We start from the raw sequence: 6,000 nt of genomic DNA on the forward strand, positions 1-6,000 counted from the left end.
ACGGTTTTTTCCTCAGTTTGATGGGCCATCAAAGAAAGACCAGTGCAGGTAATCAGCTAACGGCTCTGTGTCAAAGTGTTTCATTGATGAGTGTGTCCTCTTTCATCTCTCCATCCAGTTCACTTCCACTAATTCATCTATCACAGAGCATGGAGGCTGAAGCTTTGTGCTCTGACAGGAACAAATGGTCTCTAATCACCACCAGACGCCCATGTTCAACCATGACAGAACACTTCCACTCTCTCTTCCCGAGCGGTGTGCTTACTGTGTCCATCCAACAAACCCTGCATGGACTCCACACGTGGCTCTCGGATGACTGTTGGACAGTCTTGAAAAGCTTGTGAAAGAGAGAAATATGGAACATTTTTGATGTTTTTAAGTTGCATAACTCCTGGGTGGAGTATTTTCCCAGCCTCAAGTGGTTTAAAAATAGTAAAGCTTCACTCCTGTGTGTAGTAAAAGGTGGAAAGCAAACAAGTTGGCCTGAAGGTGAACGGGCCTTACCTCTGTTGCTTCAACTCTCTGTTCATGAGTTGGTGTGGGAACAGGACATCTCCATGACTGCATGGAAAAAAAAGGATACCAAAGCCATCGGAGGGAAAACTCTCAGAGTGCAGATACACGTGCAAGGAAAGGAAAGGGAAAACCTGAAAATAGTGAATCCGGATATGCAAAGAAGAACATAAGTCACATAATTTAAACCTATTTACCACTATGAATGATATAAAAAAAGAAAGAAAATTAAGTCTGAATGGAGAAATTAAAGTTTATTTTTCAGAAGCCTTCACTTTGTTTCCATCATCTTTCAGTTGATCATTTTGGTCCCATCCTGGCAGGCTCAAAAAATACTACATTATAGTACGTTTGTGTTATTTATCAAAATGAAACGTGACTGGTTTAGCAAATACTAGCTTCTTGTGTTGCTTTTGACCAGGAATGGGCAAGAACTGGTATCGGTGATGAGTTTCGGGCCAATACCGGCATTATTTCAAGGTATCGGTACTTGTGAAGGCTGCCAATACCAGCAGCCAAAACTCAAGGCAAAAAAATCATACATTGAGTAAATCCTCCTTACCAGCAGCTGGCGCTACATTGCTGAGGTTTGTCAAGTCCCACGCAGACAACATGAATGAACCATAGACTGTATAAAACATCGACGTAGTCTCGCCGACATCACCTGTCTGTTTCTGAAACGGAAAATGAAGCACATCGGCTATGGCGGCCATATTGGTAGTGACAAGGGCTTCGCGTTCAACCATAGGGCGCCTGTCGGTCATGTGACCCTCAGCTGTGCCTCTTATTGGGCGAGCTCGCAATCTTGATATCCCCTGTATGGCCGAGTAAGAAAAAAATTCACCCCCTGTACTGTGGGTGCCGATAGTAAAATTAGCGACACAGACAGGAGACGTTTTTTGAACCAGGCTGTAAATAGGTTAATTTCTGCTTTGAAAATGGCTTTTTTTGGCTTGGTATGTATGTGACTTCTGATACTTCCGGAGCCAGCCTCAAGCGAACACTCCAGAAACAGCAGATTTTAGCACTTCCGCATTGTACTCATACTCTTAGACCGGAGGTTGCCGCTTGGAATGAACCAGGTAGAGTTAACAGACTGTTTTATTTTGAACCTCAGTTTATTAAAAAGTTACTAAAACTCTGGTAGCTGTTAGTTTTATTTGCACTTATGTTGATTCATTATAAACAAATGGTAAACTAAGAGAGAGTTGTTTGTGTTTTATTTAGGGCTTAATGGCAGAGTGACATGCTGTCTTTGTGCAGGTGAGCTGTCACTGTTAATTGAGATTTTATGTTTTAAAAGCGGTATTGGTATTGGGTATTGGTGAGTACCCGGGAGAGAGTACTTATTCTGGTATCAGCCTGAAAAAAAAGTGGTATCGAACATCCTTAGTTTTGATATTAGTCATTCATGATCCAGCCATAACATGTATCTACCCTTGATGCTCTGCTTAAACCTCTCCATTTTCCTTCATTGACAGCAGCTTGCTTTAAATATAGCAATTACAAAAAAAATAAAATAAAAACAGAACACTGGATTTTAGTGGCCAACCCACTTGATAAACTTTCATGGGTGCTCTGGGCTTTGCTTTTGGTAGCAGCCAATTTAAATGGAAAAATCTAAGTCCTATTATTTGTTTAAGGCTCAGCATCAAACAAGAGACAGACCCTGACAGAGAATAGATGATGAAGGGCATTAAGCGGCTAAACTCTGGGCCTGAAACAGCTCACTAGATTAATAGTTGTGTTGATCTGTAATTGTGAACTTTGTCACAAAACAAATGTTTGGTAACAGCTAAGCCATCTAAACATTATGAGGTGAAATCAGGCCACATTTGTGATAACAGCTGCTTGCACTGCCAAAAAGTAGCCACAAAAGTAGATGGATATCAGCAGCACTGATGCAAACACAGCAGAGAAAGCCACTCATCACAGGCTCTGAGACAACCAATGGAAACTTACATGAACAGAAGCATGAGCCGTTCATTTTCCCACACACTACAGTTAAAGTGACTTTTTTTTCTCAACACATCACTCTCACCAAAGCCATGTTTCTTTTTGTTAACATTTTCATCTTGGAAATCCTTAATAGCCTACAGTTTATCTTACATTATGGGAGCAGTAAGCAGTCATCTGCTGCACAGATCCCTCAGTGTGTGTGTCCAGTAGCTGCTCTGCTCTGCACACTTACAACAAAGGACAAGGCCCAAACAGCGCTGCACATCTGGAGCCTAAGCTGGCCTCAAGCCATGAGTCCCTTCTCCTCCTCCTGGGGTGTACATTACAGCTCACTGTTAACGCACATTTTCATACCTACAGCCCAAGCCTCTGCTCAAATAAGGACTATCTTTGTGGACAGAGGTCGAGCAAAGTTTACACATAGCATGAGAGGAACATCCCGCCTGGTTCGTTTGAAGGTGTGTTTCAAGCAAGAATAGCTCTGATATCCAGCACATCTCGAATGTCACAGGAACCATGTTACTAACATGAACAAATACTTCACAGAGAGCCGCTCAATGCTTTCTGCTGTGGTGACATGGCAGCAGTGACCTTTGGTGGGTCACTGATCAGATAGAGAGTAATTTAAAAGAATGCACACAAGCCACGCAGATTGTTAATCCTTGAGATCAAATGATCAGCCCCACAGCCGTGACTTCATCCCTAATCTGTACAGCTGTGGGAACTTACCATATATCAGTCCTTGAATCAGTATGGTGATCTTTGTCAAGCGGCACATCAAAGGAGGCACAAGTTAGTTTACATTGCTAACAGTAAAGCACTGTGGTGTCTCAGAGAGCTGAGGGCATTTCATTTTCTGCAGCTATCACAGTCCGTCAGAAGATGTTTTCAAGTTTGGTATCAGACGTTATATAAAAGAGTCAATGAAGTCATCTTAGCGCCGATGTTCTGGTTTGATTTTGTTTGTCATATTAAGGCGCCAGTATTGAGTAGAGGCGACTCTATACCCGATTAAAAATCCTTACCATAGCTTTAGAGATATCTTGGATTGTGATGTTGCCTCTTGGAGTAAGAGACAATATTTTGGGGCTTCCAGTGATGAAATCAGTGAAGGACTTCTTTCTATGCTGGTCATTGCTTACAGTCAAACCAGACAATGGGCAAAGTGAGAATGGAGCGGGGCTTAAGGTCAAGTAACAGCCAATAAGTTTCAGGATAGACTCCCTTCTTCACATGGACCTTTTTCCTTCAACAACCAATGAGCACTAACCAGGAACGTTACAACAGACCAGAAAAAAAATGCCACTGCCATGCAGATTCTTCATTTATTATGGTGGTAATCCAACTTAGCTGGGCCACTGACCATTGATTGTATATAGAATTGACAACATACCTTTATTTCCTTCCACTGTGAGCTTTGAAGCCAAAATACTTCCTTTGTGGGCGCTGATGTATTATTCTGTTGCAGCTCGGCATGCACAGAAGCTACTGTGAATGGGGTCATTTGACTTCACAAATAAATGTTACCATCACTGATCAACACCAGTGTTATAAGTTGGTAATGAACATAACTTTGCCTAAAATAATGGTTAATTTGTTGGGTCTGACGCTAGCACAGCTACATACCTCAAGTCAATCTTTAGGTCCAGCTAGTGACAACAAATACTGCTTACAATTGTAACCACAACACTTAGGTGTAAGGATTACCATCATGTAAACTTTCGATAATGACAAAGACAAATATATATATATATATATATATATATATATATATATATATATATATATATATATACATTGTTCACTTCCCTTTTTCTTTTGTGTAAAGCCAGGTTGAGCACCCTTTCCTCTAAGTGTATTAGACGTGCTCTTTATTTGAAGTGGCATTTGATCTTGAATCAAAAAAGTCAACATGAATTTGTGAAACTATCAGAATTTTACACATTACAAACCTGGGAGCATCTTATCAGATGCCCAACTAAGCAGTAAGCCCTGCAATCTTATGTTTCAAATCATATTTTCAGGAGTTGTTGAAAGAAGTGGTGAAATGAAGTAGAAAAGTTATGAAATGCTAAATCAAAGCTCTAAAGCTCATAGTTGTACAGTACATTGTGCAACTCCATTCTCACACTACCACACAAAGCCTCAGTCACCACATGTTCCCCCTTCCCACAGACACAGACAGACAGACTATTATCCATAATGACATTAAATATATGGGGAATCAGAAAAATGAATAGTGTTTTCATATCTACAGCATGTCTGCACCTAAATAAGCTGATATTAAGTTATTCAGTTTCATACCCGCTGCCAGACACCTAAATAATCTCTTTTGTAAGAGCCAATTCTGCCCTGACCCTTTTCCCCTCTCTTCATCTTCTTTTCTAACTGAACAAGGGTTGACAGGTTCTTGTCGTTCCTGGCCGGTCGGTGGGAGAGCCAACAAAAGAGGCCTTGTTAGAGACTTACCCCTGTCAGACTCCACACTTTGATATTAAAAACTCTGCTAAAGGAGGAGGGGGTTGGAGGAGGAGGCAGCAGCTAGAGAAAGATGAAAAGAGTGAAAACAAACACCTACTGTCTCTGCAGCCCATGTCTGTAGGTGTAACCTCATAATGGACTCACAAATATTTGTCCAGTCAAAACAAAATAAAACAGCTCTTTGACTCCATGTGTAGTACGACTGATCAGTGTGTCTCCAACTTGTTCTGCTGTAACAACCACCTGCCTATTCTCTTGTGCGCTCTCACTGACACAGGGGGCCTTGCCTGTTAGACTGGACCCCAGCCATCACCAAGAGCAGAAATCCCCTGATACTGTACCTCCTCAACTGAGGCTGTGCCAGGGACCTGAAACACAAGCAGATGCCTGGTTGTGCCTAAGAAATATGCACATGCCAGCAAAAATAAACCAACTCTGATGAGCAGATTTACCCTGCACTCAGTTTAAACTTAAAGCTGAGGGTGAAGACTTGGCAGGAGAGTCAATGCTGCTTTTTGGAGAAGAACTGAACTTTCACACCAGAGCACCACGGGACATAAAATACATCACGAAAAATATGAATTTCATCACATCCCTCACAAACACATCACTGGGCCAAAATATGGAGCCCCCTGCTTCAATTTGCTGCATGTTTTCTGGGCCTGGAGGAATGAACGGCAGCAACAGAGATATTTCTGTACACTTTCCAAGCTGAGGTGACAAGCTGCAGCATGTTGGCCATTCAGGAAGAATGCAGCAGCAAGTGTAATGAGGATTTTCTTTTGCTTTCTGCTTGCATGGCGCCTGCTATTATCCTGATTTTGAGAAGCCCCAAGGGCAGTTATTACAGCATTTATATTAATTCCCCTGGATTGCTTCATTTGGTTCATACAGGCCAGGGAAAAAAGGCTTGGGCAATTAGAGAAATGCCAGAAGAGAGTGGATGAGCTCAGTGATGGCACAGAGGCTGCATTGATCTGTGTGCTGCTTTATGATTGGCATCATTGTCCTGCTGATGACAGTAAGATCTCTGCTTGTGTGAAGCAC

Source organism: Halichoeres trimaculatus, unplaced genomic scaffold (assembly GCF_033239565.1).
Source record: "Halichoeres trimaculatus isolate MK-OKI-2021-1 unplaced genomic scaffold, fHalTri1.1 fHalTri1_scaffold_10, whole genome shotgun sequence".
In the NCBI taxonomy this organism is placed as follows: domain Eukaryota; kingdom Metazoa; phylum Chordata; class Actinopteri; order Labriformes; family Labridae; genus Halichoeres; species Halichoeres trimaculatus.